The sequence below is a fragment of the Leptonychotes weddellii genome, chromosome 1 (assembly GCF_054177405.1).
Source record: "Leptonychotes weddellii isolate Sample4059 chromosome 1, ASM5417740v2, whole genome shotgun sequence".
NCBI lineage: Eukaryota > Metazoa > Chordata > Mammalia > Carnivora > Phocidae > Leptonychotes > Leptonychotes weddellii.
In genome coordinates this window covers 165,492,658-165,511,333 of record NC_138369.1, presented here as the reverse complement: position 1 = coordinate 165,511,333, position 18,676 = coordinate 165,492,658, and positions in this window count along the sequence as shown.

Sequence of the window (18,676 nt, the reverse complement as noted above, 5' to 3'; positions counted from 1 at the left end):
AAGAAAGCAAAAAGACATCACAAATTAAGAACAATGTCTAGAAAAGAATGCTGTTTAGAAAAAAAAAAATGGAGCATGGATTTTGACATAGGGAAGTCACTGGAATCAAGTAGATAAGAATAGTAAGAAGCCTTTTTTTGAGAGTTGTTTTCAAAAAAAAAAAAAAAAAAAACAGCTGCCTGGACAAAAAGAGACTGTTGTTTACAAGTTATAGTGAGCTGCGGGAGCCCATCCAACTACAGGCAGGGAGTGGGCTGAGAAACACCTCAGGGCCCAGGATGAGCCCATTCTTCAATGCCTATTTCAGTTATGATTAGGAAATGAGTTTCCTAGAAGGTAGAGCAAAGAGCTGTAGAGAATATGGGACAAAGGGAGTACTACCAGGAAGTGACTCAGGTACTCTCCATCCAGAGGGTAGAGTGTCTCAAAATGTCCACCCCTCACCCTATCAAAATTGTTACTGCCACGGCCTGCAGCATGTCTCCCTTTCTTCCCCTCTCTGAATGGGCATGTTTACATTGGTTATTTCTTCTTTTATCATATGTGTCTATCAAGTACAATTTTTATCAGGCTATTATATCTGCCTACTCCGTGTCTCTAGCTACACAGTTAATATCAGTGGGAATGACAATGAAAAATAAACAAATTTGCTGTTTGATCTAATTTTAAGTACAAGATTACAAATTTCAATAGGACTCAACAATGCCTGAAAAGCATACTCTTACTTTTTAGTATGCTCAATTTTGCACTTTCTGCAACTCATTCTTTCTCCACTCACTTGAAATATTATTATCTTCCAGCCCTGTGAGCTGATGGGAAAATAAACACAAAAAGAAAGGAACTCCTTTTAGGTTTGTTGATTGTTTCCTTCACTGTGCAGAAGTTTTTATCTTGACTAAGTCCCGATAGTTCATTTTTGCTTTTGTTTTCCTTGCCTCCAGCAACGTGTCTAGTAAGAAGTTGCTATGACCAAGGTCAAAGAGGTTTCTGCCTGTGTTCTCCTCTAGGATTTTGATGGTTTCCTGTCTCACATTTAGGTCTTTCATCCATTTTGAATTTATTTTTGTGTATGATGTAAGAAAGTGGTCCAGTTTCATTCTTCTTCATGTTGCTGTCTAGTTTTCCCAACACCATTTGTTAAAGAGACTGTCTTTTTTCCATTGGATATTCTTTCCTGCTTTGTTGATTAGTTGACCATTGGGTTGTAGTTCCATTTCTGGGTTTTCTATTCTGTTCCATTGATTTATCTACAGAATGGGAGAAGATATTTATAAAGGACATATCTGATAAAGGGTTAGTATCCAAAATCTAGAAAGAACTTATCAAACTCATCACCCCAAAAACAAATAATCCAGTTTAGAATTGGGCAGAAGACATGAATAGACACTTTTGAAAGAAGACATCCAGATGGCTAACAGACGCATGAAAAGATGCTCAACATCACTCATCATTAGGGAAATACAAATCAAAACCATGGTAAGACACCACCTCACATCTGTCAAAATAGCTAAAATTAGCAACACAAGAAATGACAGGTGTTGGTGAGGATGCAGAGAAAGGGGAACCCTCTTACACTGTTGGTGGGAATACAAACTGGTGCAGCCACTCTGGAGAACAGTATGGATGTTCCTCAAAAAGTTAAAAATAGAACTACCCTATGATTGAACAATTTCACTCCTAGGTATTTACACAAAGGATACAAAAATAGAGATTTGAAGGGGTACATGCACCCCAAAGTTTATAGCAGCATTATGAACAATAACCAAAGTATGGAAAGAGCCCACGTGTCCATCAACTGATGAATGGATAAAGAAGATATGCTATGTGGGTGTGCACGTGTGATGAGCACTAGGTGTTGTATGTAAGTGAAAAATCACTGAATTCTACTCCAGAAAACAATATCACACTGTATGTTAACTAACTAGAATTTAAATTTAAAAAAAATAAGGAACTATCTTTCCATCACAAATAGTAACTGAAACATTATTTTTCTCACTCTCTCTTTCCTCCATTCTGTTATTACTCATGAATTGTTCTTCCTTCTATCAAAAGCCTATACTCCACTACGGACATACCCCTTCTCTCCTGCATCAGAAATTTCTCTCCTACTGAATCATTCTTATAAACCTTGAAATATCCAAAATCCTCTAGTACTTCCCCTCTACACATTTTTTAATTACTGTTGATAGTAAACATTTGGGAGAGTTGTCTGCAATTTCTCTACTGCATTTCATGCATTCTCTTCAATCCAGTCCACACAGGCCTTCATTTCTTGACTCTACAGAGACTACCCATGTCAAGGTATCTAAGGAGCATCATGATGAAAAGTCCAGGGGTCACTCTTTTGCTTTTTCTTAGTTGAACTCTCAGATCACTCAACCCAGCTTACCATTACCTCTTCCTTACAACTTTTCCTCTTTTGGCCTCTGTCACATCACACCTCTCAGACTTCCTCCTACTTCATGGCACTGCTTCTAAGTCTCTTCTTGCTCAGTTTTGCTTCTCTGCTTGATCACTAAGTGCTGGAGAACCTCTGGCCTCAGTCTTAGACCTCCTCTTGTCTGTTTCCATTCTCCTATTAGATGATTTCATCCAATCCCATAGCTTTAAATAACACTGATATGCTGTTAGCTCCCAAATCCATACCTCTTAACCCAGACCCTTCCCATCATCTCCAGACCAATATGTTCAACTACCTGTTTGATTTTTCTATGTGTATTTCTAATAGGTATTGGAAACGTTAGGTCAACAAACTAAAACCTCCTTTTCTTTCCCAACTTCCCTGAGCTTTCCTAACTCGGTAAATAGTACCACCATCTAGGTAGTGCTCTGGACAAAAGTTAAGAGTTTACCTTGAGTCTTTGCTTTTCCTCACTTTGGATATCCATTCATCAGCAAGATCTATTGACCAACTATGCACAGTAAACATATTTAAACACATCTATGTCTCCTTCTCTCTACCACTACCATCCTAATCCAAGTCACTATCATCTTTTGCTGGGTCAACGGGAATAGTTTTCTAACTGTGCCTAATATTTTTCTTTCATTGGCTTCCAGTACACTTAGTATCAGATCTAAATGCCTTACTTTGGCTTTTATAGCCCTCCATAAAATTGTCCTACCTTTGCAATCCTGTCCCTTTCTCTGCTCACTGGGCTCTACCTCCACTCTTTTTTTTTTTTTTTTCTTTTTTGATACACCAAGTTGGGTTCTTCCACAGGGCCTCTGTACTCTCTGTTCCTTCTGCAGGGAATGATTTCACCTTCCTTCTCATCATTACCTAACTCTAAACTGTCAGTTCCTCAGAGACCACTTTTCTAAAGACCTTAACAGAGCCCTAACATGGTCATCTCTAACACATAAATGTATTGTGATTGATCTATTTCTCTCACCATCTAAAATTATCTTTTCCATTTATTTCCTCATGTTTACTCAAACTCTCTCCATTTGAATGTCAGTTCCTTGAGGACAAAGACTTCAATCTTCTATACCAAAGTTCTTCAGTGTCTATGTAGTTTGGATTTTATTTTAGGTGTATATTTCCTAATACTTAAATGGCTTTTAGACATTTGAAAATCTGTTCTGTCTCAGTCCTTAAATTTCTCACAATTACAGGCCTTTATCTATGTCACCGGCTCTCTCCCAGACTCCCACATTGCTCTTCAGTCTTCTAGCTCTTCCTCTGCTAACCGCCTGCTCATCCCTGCATGAAAGTGTTTTTCACTGAGTAAAACATAAAACCGTCACAAGAATTGTTCCTGTCATCTAAAACTGGTGAGCAAAATATGATCTGATTCCCAAGCATTTTAAAGCATTAGCCCCAATTTTCACTCATGCAGCAAATGAGCAAGAAATGCAAGAAGGGAATCGGAGGAATGTGTTTATGGAAAAAGCAAATTAGAAAGAAGCTCAGAGATGATGGAAAAATTATTTAAATGAGTTTGTTTTAATTCAGATATTGTCTTTTATTTACGGTACTTCTCTTTCAATGTTTCTGTATTTCTACATCATTATTCTCTCGTAAATCCATAAAGTCAAGAATTTTTAAAAATGTTTTTAATTATTTTCATGATTAAAATATGTAAGTATATGAAAATGTAAAAGCACAAAAGCACATAAATTACTTAAACATGACTGTTTAAAAACTACTACATCCACACACACACAAAATTATTACATCTACAAGATAACTGCATGCACATCATGTACCTTCAATTTCCAATAATACATATTTAGCCAGGCCTGTGTTGACAATAGAAAAATGTTTGAGTAGTATAATTTTGTTTTAAAGCCTAACTTTTTTCTTCCATCTAGACAGTAAACATGATAATATAGTAGGACTAAATGTAGTCCTACTATAAATATATCCTCATCTAAAAGTAACTTCAGGATACATGTTTTTAATTAAACTGATCTCCCTGTTTTTTTAGTCTGAAGCAAACTGCTTCCATATTAGCCTTGTAAACAATATAATGACTCCAGTACAACTGTTAGCCTCAGGAATATTTAGGGGAAAAATTCATTAAATGCTCTGTTTTTGCCAACAAATGTGCTTACTTCCTTATGAAGCATCTCTCCTTTTTAAATTTCTTTTGGTTCCTTGATCAAATCAAGGACATCTTGGTCCAGAGCAGCAGGTCACAGCTGTGTTTACAGGTGTTGTTGACAAGAGAAAATGTACCCCAAGCACTGGGGCAGAAGCAGAGTTGTTATATAGAAAAAAATAGGACATGGGATGAATTTCAGTACTAAGGAATTTCATTTAACCATTCGCTACTTCAGTTTTTCTCTTTTTTGAGATAATAGAAAAGAAGAAGCCTTACCATACTAAAGACAATTACTTAGAAAGCACTTTCCATATAGCTTTTTTTTTTAATTTGGGTTCACGTAAAGGTTTTATATAAATAATTACACCAGATAGATATAAGGAAATGAAGTTACAAGTAGGACTATCACATTTTCCCCCAAAGGATTAGTGACAATTTTCCTAGATTTAAGAAAGAACAATAAATTAAACACAAACAAAAACTGGAAAAAGGAAGGGGCACCTGGGTGGCTTAGTCAGTTGCTTCTGCTTTTGGCTCAGGTCATGACTGGAGTCCCAGGATCAAGCCTGCATGGAGCCCCATATTAAGCCCACATCAGGCTCCCTGCTCAGTGGGGAGTCTGCTTTTCCCTCTGACCCTCCCCCTTCTCATGCTCTCTCTCTCACTCTCTCCCTCTCTTAAATAAATTAATAAATAAATTAATTAATTAATTAAAAAAATCTTTTTAAAAATTGGAAAAAGGGACATCAAGCTTATAACCTGGAATTAAAAATGGGAATCAAAATGATAGAATTTTGAACATAACTCCAAATTGAGGTTGAGGAGAGAATGAGAGCAGACTGTGATTAAAAGAAATGAAAGTGGGCTTTAAAAACGCTCTTTAGGGGCGCCTGGGTGGCTCAGTCGTTAAGCGTCTGCCTTCCACTCAGGTCATGACCCTAGCATCCTGGGATTGAGCCCTGCATCGGGCTCCCTGTTTGGCGGGAAGCCTGTTTCTCCCTCTCCCACTCCCCCTCTTGTGTTCCCTCCTCACTCTCTCTCTCTGTCAAATAAATAAATAAAATCCTTAAAAAAATAAAAATAAATAAAAGTGCTCTTTAAAGAAAGTTATTTGTGTTATTTTGATACGTGATTGATGAAGAATGTAAACTGGTACATTTTTTGGAGGATAATTTGGCAATAGGTATCTAAAGATATAAAACCGGAGATTTTTCTGCTTTGCAAAAGGAAAACTATCTAAAATATTTTCATACAGTAATTTTCTCCCTAACACAATATTTCAGTCTTGGAAATGACACATATAAGAGCAGTGGTGATTCATCTACAGGATTAAAAATGTCACCAAACTCCCTAACTGCCCAAAAGGAATGTAGAGAAAAATAAACTTTCCTTTAAAATTTTCCCCTTTTACTACAATGCATCTTTCCTTTAAAAAAAAAAAAAAAGGAAAACTACAGAAAACCATCATCACACAGAATGTACTTTGCTTTCACAGACAAAAGAGAGTTAAAGGAAGGACTAGCTTGCCACAGGCGACTGGGGAGAATGAATAAAAGGACATAGCTCCCTCTCTCTCTTCCTTATCAACTTTTTTTTTTTTTTCCTTTTAACTACATTGTCCTCCAGTCTCCTCTGAATTGGCTGACCCAAATCTAAATTGGACTGAACTGCTATGGTACAAATATATGCTTAGTCGATAGTCCAGATAAATGATATCTCCAATGCTTTCTCTGCTCTGTCCCCAGAAAACTACTAAACCAGCGCATTCATTACTATCTTGCTGGATTAAAAAAAAGAAAGAAAAGAAAAGAAATGACATGACAAAACCCAAAAAGGAATAAATTCCTAAATGTAATGCCACATTTTCTGAATTTGGTACTTACTTTGCACTTTACTTTTTCCATCTCCTCTATCAAAACCGTGATATCATCTAGAAACTAACAAACATTCTCAATTTTTATCCCTACTAAAATATATTTCTCAGCATAAAGCAGGAATATTATGGAAAAAGTTAAGGATGTTTTAGAAGAAGCAATATTTACGTTAGGAAAAGGGAAAGTAAGGAAGCATATTAAAAGTTTTCTAAAGCAGAGAGCAGGTACTGTTTATTTTTAATTAATCACTGATTTTAAAAACACACAAATAGGGGCACCTGGGTGGCTCAGTCGTCAAATGTCTGCCTTCGGCTCAGGTCATGGTCCCGAGGTCCTGGGATCAAGCCCCACATCAGGCTCCCTGCTTCACAGGAAGCCTGCTTCTCCCTCTCCCACTCCCCCTGCTTGTGTTCCCTCTCTCACTGTCTCTCTCTCTGTCAAATAAATAAATAAAATCTTTAAAAAATAAATAAATAAAAACACGCAAATATTTATTGGCAACAACTAGGTACTAGGGACTACAATGGGAAGATAAGGTTTTGGTTGTTGGAAGGTGTGGAAGGCCAACCTTCAGAGTACTCGGAAGTTAGTAGTAGAAATAAGGACTTAAATACATAGGCAGAATGAAGCATTTAAAGATTCTTGAGAAAGAGGGGAAATAACAAAGTGTGTTTATCACTATAATTGAGGTCTACAAACTACTACCAGGGGTTCTTTCTAATCTAGGTCTCTCAAGCCAGGAACTTTCTGTATGTTTTTAAATACTTAAAAGAATATTTAGTGATGTGAAAATTGTATGCAATTCAAATTGCAGTGTCTATAAATAAAGTTTCTTTTAGAACACAGCCACAATTATTCGATTATGTGTTTTCTTTTTTTTTAAGATTTTATTTATTTATTCATGAGAGAGAGAGAGAGGCAGAGGGAGAAGCAAGCTTCCTGTGGAGCAGGAAGCCCAATGTTGGACTCGATCCCAGGACCCTGGGATCATGACCTGAGCTGAAGGTAGATGCTTAACCGACTGAGCCACCCAAGCACCCCAGTTGGTTAAGCGACTGCCTTTGGCTCAGGTCATGATCTCAGGTTACTGAAATCGAGCCCCACATCTGACTCCCTGCTCAGTAGGGAGCCCGCTTCTCCCTCTCCCTCTGCCTGCCGCTCTCCCTGCTTGTGCTCTCTCTCTCTCACGCTCTCTCTCTCTGTCAAATAAATAAAATCTTAAAATAAATAAATAAATAAAAGAGTAAAGTAAATGACATAAAAATAAGACTCTGTTAACTAATTAAGCTAATATTGGAAAATAAGTTTTGTATCTGTGGGCTAGTGGACATTCTAATAGTGAATCTCATTTTAGGCTAGATTTACCTATTAAGTCAAAAGAAGTACTGAACAACTATATGCACCTGTATGTGATGGGGGCCGGCCCCTTTTCCCATATAACATAGGCAGTCAGCTAAATCCCACAGAGCAAGACAGGACAAGTAGAGGAGTTTCTTAATGACAAACTCACCAATCAGATAAGTAAATCTGGCTCTCCAGAGAGCAATCACAGAGGCAGAAAAGCCATTATTGTTTTCTTCTCATGGAAATTAAACGACTGAGAAATGTGTGTTCCACCCAGCTATCCCCAGCTTTTTTGGTTTCTTAACCCTCTGTCCTTAAACAAGAAGTCAACCAAAGCTGGGACTATCCTCTTCAGGAAAGGAAGGCATCAGCACATGCAGTCTTCCCCCTACCTTCCTTGACTATAAGCCATTGAGCCTTTGTGGTTCCTCTTGGGATCACTGGTATGGAACATAGATTTTTGCATCTAGAAGGCCCTAAAGTACCTCAGAACAGTATATTAACAAAAATAATGTCAAATCCACTCTGTAACCAAAACTTTACATTCAATTCCCACACTATTTCCCACTCAAAAACTTTCTAACCAAGTTGCCCACCATAGCCTATCTGAGCTTCTATAAAAAGAAACTGAAGACACTATTATAATATGTCCATAATAAAATGAATAACGAAACTTCAATGGTAAATTGCCAATAATAAAAAGGTATGCCAAATGTGAGTACCAATATTCTCCTCCCATTATCAAATTCCCAGAATTCAGGGAGAACAATTCTGAACTTACAATTCCTCAAAATTAAAGTCTAAAGAAATAAAATTGCCTGTTGTTCACATTCCTAAAATCAATATCCCTTCCACTTTCTGCCTGCTTTTCTTTCTGGGTTCCATATTTCAGTGATTATTGCTACCCACACTCTGGTCTCTCACGCTAGAAAGCTGGGAGTGGTCTCCACCATGCACTTACACGTCCCACAGATGTGTGGTTGTCAACTCCTAGCAATGTTGTCTCCTCAACCACTCTTACATGTGTCCAGCTCTCCTGCTTCAATTGACATTCACTCAGGGCCAACTTTTGTCATCCCTCAGCTAGATTATTATACAACTTGTTACAGGTCTCCTGCCACTAGTCACCTTCTCATCCTTCCCCCACTGTCCACACTACACAGAAATCAAACCTAATTCAACCATATGTGCTGACGTAGAAGGTTAAGCAAACCAGGAAGTCACATTTCTATAAAAAGAAAAAAGGTATCACCCCATCTATAAGTAATAAGAAAGGAATAATCAATACATATGCATGTGTGCATATAAACTGAATCCTATTGGTATTTGGATACACCAAATGTCTACGGTGATTACCTCTGGGGGAAGGAAAAGCAGGAAGATTAATTTGGGCTGGGTGGCTTTGAAGGTGGAATGTTATATTTTATTCCATATAATTCTGTATTACTTAATTATTCTAATAACAGAAAAGAAGTGTATTATTAATTATTTCAAAAAAGCCAAAGTCTGGAAATGTGGAAAGCAACAACAGCATAATAAAAAGGTAGCATGTATGTGAAACTACACAAAACCCTGGTCACAAACTACTCAGTGGGCTTTCCACTGCTCTGGGTGTGAGGTGGTAACCTTCTTGGTAGGAAGGCAGCAATGGATAAGGAAAAGTGGTATCACAGAAGATGGGGAGTAGTCAAAACACCTTTGAAATGGAGAAACATTAGCAGATAAAAGTGAATTAAATATCAAAGTTAACTTTAAGGTTTCCATCTTGACAGCAGTGATGATTTATAACTGATATGAATGTTTTCTATATGAAGGTGACATACTTCTTCCGGTGATATTTCTATTTCCATATTGATGGGCTACGTTGGGGGTGATGATAAGACAATCAGGTAGAGCTGTTTGTATATGTAGCCAGAGCCACGGCCTTAACAAGAGTTAGGATGAGAGGTTTTCTGGTTTCACTGTTACGAGTGTAACATAACAGCTAACATAACAGCTGAATCCATGAGTCTGGATGGGGATGAAACAGAACCAGAGAGGACCAGAAGGCTAAACACAAACCTTAGAGTCATGAAAGGACTAGAAGCTAACTATGAGAATAAAAAGTGTGGAATGCACAAAGGACTGAAAGGAAGATAACATTTCAAGCAAAGCTGAGAAATGAAGAAACTCAGATTTTAGAGTGATATCTAGGATGAGTGTGTTTGAGAAAAGTCCTTTGAATTTCACAAAAAATAGTTACTAATGACCTTGGAAATAAAAGGTTCTGTATATATAACTTTCCCTTTTAGGAAAAAAAGGTTATATACTAAAATAGGCAACACTGTACAAGTAAATATACTATACCATATTAAACATATTCTGTGAGAAGAAGCTAATATGGGCAAATGATATGAACTTGATAAACAGAAAGTAAACCACAAATAGCTATCAACTATATGAAGAGATCCTTAAGCTCATTTGTAATCAGAGAAATGCAAATTAAAGTAAAATAATTTACCACTTTACAACCATGTGATTGGCAGAAACTAGAAACTTGAATAGTGGTAATTATTAGTGGGGATGTGGAGAAACCAGACAAGCTTAATCTTACTAAAGAGCACTCTAGCGATATTTATTCAGATTAAAACTGCTTACACCCTATGTCCTAGGATTCCTATTCCTGGTTATATAGCCCAAAAATATTCTCACAGAGGACTAAGAAGGGGCATCTCTGATGATTGTATTAATCAGGAAAGATCAGATTATGCAGTGGTAACCTCCAAACCCCTTCCTTGCAATAACATAGGTTTGGTTTTTGTTCACGCTACAAGTCCATCACAGTTTGGCAGGCCAACCCTGCTCATTGGATTCACTCAGTCTGAGGGTACAGCCCCCATCTTGAATATCGTCAGTCACTGTGAAGAGGGAAAGATGAACTCTGGAGGGTTTCAAATTGGCAATTCCATGCTCCAGGCCAGAAGTGACACATGTCACATCTGCCCACACATATTGGTCAGAATTATATATAAGAACAGGTCAGACAGTACAAACCTCCTGATATGTACTCACACACTGTGATAATCAGAAAGATCTGTGAACAATGCCAATGTCTTTCAAAAAAAAAAAATCAAATGTGTCACCACAGTAGCAGATATGTAGTCAATTAAGGTGTCCACCCCCAAGGGTGTTTCAGCGAAGTAAATTATTGTGGGTTTTCTGTGGGGTACTATGCTGCAATTAGAAGCTAAGAATGAGAATGTATGCCAAAAGTAGATAAAAAAAATAAATGCTGAGTGGAAAAAGGAATAAGATAACAAGATTTTTAACATAGTAATCTTTACATAAATTAAACATATATACTTACATCAGACAACCAGGGTATATACAAATTTGAGGATACATATCGAACACATTTAAGTTAGTTGATTGTGAAGTAGAAGAAAGAAATTTATTTTTTTTTAATTTTTTATTTTTTTTAAAGATTTTTTATTTATTTATTTGACAGAGAGAGACATAGCGAGAGCAGGAACACAAGCAGGGCAGAGGGAAAGGGAGAAGCAGACTCCTCAGAAGCAGGGAGCCCGATGCGGGGCTCGATCCCAGGACCCTGGGATCATGACCTGAGCCGAAGGCAGACGCTTAACGACTGAGCCACCCAGGCACCCAGAAGAAAGAAATTTAGAGTAAGAAAAGGGGGCAGAAAGTTACTCATTAAATAAATCAAGCAAAAGGGCATCCCATACTGGGGTGCCATGATTGGAGGAACAGGACTATTTTGGTGCCTCACATGAGGTTATATACAAGGAGTAAACAACTTATATATGATACAGGTCATAATAAAACTAGGCAGTGTATCTAAAAGAGCCTGGGCAAATTCGGAACTCAGTGGGGAAGTTGAAACTCATTCTACAAAGTGCCAATTGCCTATTGAAGTGAGGCAACATTTTGAGAATTAAAGGGAAAATGTGGAACGTTGTAGAAGTAGAGGCAACTACGGTTGTGGTAGAACAGACCCATCAAGTACTGTCAGTTGATGAGAGAAAGAAAAAAGATGGAGTTGAAAAGGGGACAAATCAGTGTTTAAGCAAACACGTGGCTTTTTCCACCTCTTGTGGAGGCCACTTAGAATCAGAAGCAAGGGGAAAGAAAATGTTAAGAATGAGAGCTCAGCATAAGGCAAATTATTATTCGCAACAGCTCTTTGGAAATTTTATTTTATTATTATTTTTTTAAGGTTTTATTTATTTATTTGACAGAGAGAGGGAGAGAGACAGTGAGAGAGGGAACACAAGCAGGGGGAGGGAGAAGCAGGCTCCCTGCTGAGCAAGGAGCCCAGGTGGCTCAGTCGTTAAGCGTCTGCGACTTAAGCTGCCTTCAGCTCGGGTCATGGTCCTGGGGTCCTGGGATTGAGCCCCATGTTGGGCTTCTAGATCTTTAGAAATTTTAAATCAGTAAAGAACACCAGATTTCTGCTCTTAGTTTCTAAAGAAACTACACTTGCTAATGTAGCTCAACACACATCATACATGTTCCCTGCCTCTTGGCATCAAAGGCAGTCTTTCCTTAGCACTTTGGCCATAACTCCTACCTTCAGGCTCTATTTTTGTTCACTGCTGGGCTTCTTTCCCTTCTTGGACTTGTGTTGTTTCTCCTCAAAATGAAATCCCCCTGTCTATAATTTGACTCATGTCATCATAGCCCATCAACTTCTCTCACTTTGCAGAAATTAATAATTATATGGTGTTTCTGATGACTTTCAGGCTGACCTTACAATAGAAATGCCCATCTTGTGGGCACCTGATGCCTACCTATCCTTCCATACCACACTACCCATTCCATACCCACAAACAGTACCCATATAAAAACTGCCTAGGGGCCATGTTTCTCCTCTTCCCCTTGTTACATGTCCGGATTGGAAGCTGTGTTGACATGGCTATCAGGCTGGTGGACTGCCAGAAATCCATAACCACATCTTTAGAGAGCATGCTGGTAAAGATAATGCCTTATGTCATCTTACTTTTATGTAATGGCAAGCCATTTTCTAAAAAGTGCTTTTGCATTTACATGTAGGATCTTCCTGAATCTCCTGGTTAAATGAAAGAAAGCGGAAACTGGTGAGTAGACAAAACTGTGGCATTGAAACAGCTGCAAGTGATTCTTGTGGTTAGTCAAAAGTTTCACAGTTCTCTTTTGGGAAAAACATGACCTCTATTTTATAGATCCAGAACTTGATGCCACACTGGAAATATATTCAGACAAAGGAGAGAAATAGTAACGAGAGGAGGAAGGGCAAAAGGACAGAGTTAAAGGACAGAGTTAAAATCATGGGCTTATTGTAAAATAGCTTATTATTTACTTGAATTTTTAATAATTCCACATTGTACAAAGGGTTTGAAATAAAACTTAGGAGCATTAATTCTAATATTCATACGACCTTAATGATAATTTATGAACACTTGCTTCTGTGAAGAACTAAAAATAATATTGACATCAGAAAATACGTTATTAGCTAGAGATGCATATGGTTTACAGAGATTATAATAAACAAACATTGATTTTTGCTGAGGTGAAGGTCAAGGTAAAAATCAATCAATATTTTTCCATTTCAAAAAATCTTAAAATTACCAGCATCAAAATCCAATGAGTCTGATTCCTTACTCTTTCCATTGGAGAGCTTATGGGAAATTGCAAGATTCCCCAGAGAAGTGAGAAAACTGTTTCTCTGGAAACTTCTTGTATATGTCTTTCACCATCCTCCTGCCTCCAAATTTAAGTCTTGTCCAGATTCTTTGGCAAGAGTTAAATGACAAGATACCAAGGGAGGGATGCCTTTTCTTTAAATACTCCCTGCTATGAACTAGGAATAAGTACCTACCTCTTCAATAACTTTTTTAAAAAAAGGAAAGATGAAAAAAGAAAGCAAAATGGAAACAGAGTACTATCAAATGAACAGTAGAGCATAAGTCAGTTGTATTTCCACATGCTTCATTCAAATCCTAGAGAACATTTAACAAACCCTTCAAATACCCTGTTGTCTCAAAAGCTTTTAAGAATACTATACAAAAGTTGATGAATGGCGTTTCTACCAGCATTATGACAATAACATTTAGTTTTTGAAACTTTAATTTTTTTAAGATTTTATTTATTTATGAGAGAGAGAGTGTGTGTGCATAGGAAAGAGTGTGAGCTGGGGGAGGGCCAGAGGGAGAAGCAGGCTCCCCCGCTGAGCATGGAGCCAACTGGGGCTCGATCCCAGAACCCTGGGATCATGACCTGAGCTGAAGGCAGACTCTTAACCAACTGAGCCCCGCCAGGCACCCTGAAACTTTAATTTTTGACTTTGATTTTGCATATATCTTTGAAATACAGGCTATTTCCTCCACATGAGATGACCTTAATAACAAAACAATGTTTGCCCATTCTTAAACTTTTACCCTTAATATTTGCATCTATAAAATGACTCAAATTTCCTCAAAAAGCCTGTCAAATTAGAAAATAGGTAAAATGCACACACATACACACTCACAGCTCAGACAATGGACATTCCAATGAAAAGCCTATAATGCCCGACCCTGTGAAATGCCTTTTTCTTTCCTCGCCCTCCCCTTCTCACCCCATTTAAAAGGAAAGATCAAACAATTGACTGTGAAAGCATATGCTGTGAGCAGGTGGGACCTGCTTTGTGAACAGAAGTGACGAATCAAATCATGCAATACTAGGGCTGGAAGTTTTCATTATATGCTGGTCCCACCTGCTCATTTTATAGATAAGGAAATTTTTCAGAAAGGTTGCTACAACCACAGAGAAGGTGGCAGAGCTGGGAATAGAAAGGAGGTTTCTGGTATGCAGCTTATGAAAAGAAGGTCTCCAGCTTAGAGTTTGGATACTTTTCCAAACGTGAAATGGAATGTTGAGAAGGTTCTATGTTTCTATTAAAGGGAGGCTTGAGAAAGTGGAGAAATTTTCAGGAGAAAGAAGAAAGAAATGGGAAACAGTTGCTAAGTTCTGACTGGAGTTAAACTTTCCAAACCAGAAAAGCCTGTTCACAGTCTACTCTAGACACAGGCACTAGGGCTCAGTCCCCATTTCTGCCCTTTCTCCAGATCATTACTGAACACTCCTTATTCTGAAAGTTACCTTCCCTTTACTCTCTTTCTTTTTATTTTCCTGACTTGGCCCAAGAATTTGAAGTGGCTGCTACATCTGAGCTGCCATTAACCCCTGGCAACATTTGCTATTAAGCAGGACACTGGAAATGCCCTTCTCAGTTTTTACTTTAGCTCGAGAACTGCTGAGAGAGAACCGAGTTCAAACAGCACCCTTTCCGGAACCGCCTTATACAAGCTCGGTCTAGTTCTATGAAGCAACAATGCCCTACATCAACAGTAAGCTTGATTCGCGTTGAAATTAACATGCACATGTCTTTACTAGCAGGACAAGTGGCAACACCAGGTGCTGATTCAGAAGAGTTAGTCTTAACTTTCCACTTAGAAAGTTCTGCACTTTTGAAATATGGCACATTTCCCCTCCTTCAGATGGCTCATTTTGCTATGTTCTCTTCTCACTTATCCCTATTTGCATTCTAAAGAAGTCACCGGATACATGAAACAGTCTTTCGTATTAAGGCAACATTTAGTTTATGTGTTTTCTATATGCCATTTCCCAGATATTTAATTATGAATAACAACCACGGTTCCTATTTTATAGAAGGTGGAATCAAGAGAGGGGAGTGTTAAGATGCTTGTCTGAAGTGACATCACTGCTAAATGCTCTTGCTGAAATCTGGAGCTAAGTTTAGTCAACAGTATCTCCATGTTGATGCCTTTCTCACTGTGTTCTCCAACCTGGGCTCTGCCCCGACCTTCTGACTCGTGCACTCACTGCCCACTTGACATCACTGTTTGGATGTCTGGTGGGAATCTCAAGCTTAACATATCTATACAAATGAGGCTCTTAATACCACACGCTTTCTCCACCCCTTATTTCTACTTTATTAGTAAATGGCACCATCTACTTAGCTGCTTGAACTAGAACCTTAGAGATCTACTTACGAATCTTCCCTTTCCTTTGGTTCCATCATGCATACCCAATTAACTAGGAAATCTGGTCCGTTTTACCTCCACAATATATATATATCTCCTATCTAATTCTCTCCATTTCCACATTTCTCCCTAGTTACCAAGATACCCTGGTACCTGTTCAGAACTACTGCATCCTAACTAGTCTCCCTGCTTTTACTTTATCCTTAAATAAGCAATTTTCACCAAACAGTTAAAAAATACAAGTCAATTGATATCACTTTTTGGCCTAAAGTGTTTTTCCCATTCCTCTTAAAAATCCAAATTCTTTCATTTGCCTTTAAGTCTGCATGATCTAGTTCCTGCCTTCATCACACTCTTCTCTTTTACTATGCTGTATTTATGTGTATTTTAATACCTAAAATCCTTTTTTACCTCTGGGTCTGCACATACCTCTTTCAGGGATCTCCCCACAGCCATTGATGGCCCTGATTATTCTCATTTCTCAAGACTGAGTACCAAAATCGTCATCTCAAAGAGGCCTTCCCTGAACAGCTTACATAAAGTAGCATATATTGTTGTACTTATCAAAATTGCCTTGTTCTATTTCCATAACTTTTATCACCATCTGTCACGATTATTCATTTCATGTTTGCTATTTCCCTCCACTGAAACATGCATTTCATATAGCCAAAAATTCTTCAGTAATGCTTAGCATAGTAGCTGGAACATATTTGTGAGATTTAAGAATACAAAATTATGAATATAAAATTAAATACCTATTGAGAATGAGAAAAATATGTAAAATCAGAAACTTCAAATACTGCAAATATCACAAACTCAGAAAAGTAAAGTAATGTTATTTAGTTACCTGGCTGCTGGCTCTATATTTTTACATCATCATCATTATGGATATGTCTACCCAGTGATAGGAAAGGTATTTCTGAAAGTCATTCCACACTGGGCCATTTACCTAATTATTCCAAAATTGACCACAAACCACACAAATACATCCCATTTAACATAAGTTCAATCTATCCTCAACTCAACTTCCTCTCACCAGATTCAAAAACTGGCAATGACCACTAGAATGCCACCTGATTACAGGGAAAGCAAAGAAACTGTAACCTTAATGAACTATGATTAAAATACCCCACTTCTGTGCATTTTCCAGACATACCATCATGTGACCACATTGGTAAGGTCTCTTGCAGTAGCATGAAGGACGTATGTGCAAGCGGTGGGTGCTCAACCTTAACCTCCATTGGATTCATAGTAATCTGCCTTGGATTTGTTCACAGTCACACAATTAGGTGGCAGGACCTGGACTAAAACCACATTTTATTGATATTCAGTCCCCTGGGCACACAAAATTCCTAGCAATAGAGTAAAAAGACGAGTGGAACAGGTGTATGTGTTTGTGTGTGTGTGTGTTTCACTACATAATGACGGGTCTACTGATAGAACTTAACTAATGGTTTTCAATCCTAAAAAAAAAATGTGGAAGTTAGCTAACATGTACAAAGGTAGTTTGTATTCATTTAAAAAAAAAAGAGTGCTCTATGGGCTATGAATAAATAAAGCTGTAATTGGATATTATATTAGGAATATTAAGAAAGTAGGTTGGAACTTGGGTTTTTTTTGTAAATTAATTTGGCAGGGATGTGCTCTTGGGAAACCAGGCTTGTTTTGGAACAGTGCTGAGGCTATGAATCATAGTCTCTTTTGTTGACAGAATATCCAAAATGTGGAATCAATTCGTTAATAAAGTCATGTACAGACAAGTATGGATGCTCCTTTCCTCTCTATCTCCCCCTCTCCCAGACGCTTTCACTCCTGCTGTCTTAAATGAAAGAATATCTCATTATAGACAATTGGTTATGTGGCAAAGATATGAATCCATTAACAGAGGCTAGAGAAGAACCAGAGGACGTAGGTTAGACCCTGAAATGGGAGTAAGACTAGGAGACCAGGGAGAAGAATGAACACTTTTGCCATATTCAATGGTCTGGAAAGGCTAAGGCAGAATCTTCAGTGTTCTGAGGAAAGGGATGGAAAGAACAGGATTAACATGGATAATCCTCTAACACAAAAGCTTCCACCTAAAATCATATAAGTACACAAACAGAGGCTCTCTTCCTGGACTGGACAGGGAGAATTATAGAAATGGAAACTAGTGAATTTGCTCCAAAATTGTGATAGTATCTAAAAGATTATAGACTCTCAGAATCACCAGTTTTAGGAATTTTATTATAAATGAAGATATGATTTTCTATCATTTCTGGGAATTTTAATATTGTTACAATCAGTTTCATTCTGAGTTTTTATAATGTTAAATTGATATCTGAAAAACACTCATATGGAACAGCAGGAGGGTGACCTGGATATCTGAGTTTTATTAAGGATGGAAATTCTACCTTTATTTTAAAGGATAATCAGAATGTATTGATTGTTCCAATTTTCTATTTATTCTTTCTTGACATATTCAGAGAAGTACTTTTTTGTTATACCACTACAAACCTACAATCAATTCTTGGCGAATCCAAAAAGCTCTGATTAAGAGTTTGGTGTAATTCCTGTGTCTTAAATGATGTTTCTTTTTCTTTATGTTACTTGCACATAGCTAGTTTTTCAGCCAAAAGGTATAATACAAATAAATTATATTAGGGATTGTTAGATTCCCATACCTTAAAAGATGGAGACGAATTTTTAGATTTTATCTTTTAAAATTTGTCACCCAACAAAATACATTATGTAGATTTGTTTCCATAGGAATTGTAATGTCATTTGCATTACTAACTTTCATATTGCTTATTTTAAAATTATGTACAATGAAATCAGTATATAATTTATAGTTAAGTAAATTAACTATAATAAAGACATTTTTTGCCCAGTATTTCATATCAATAAA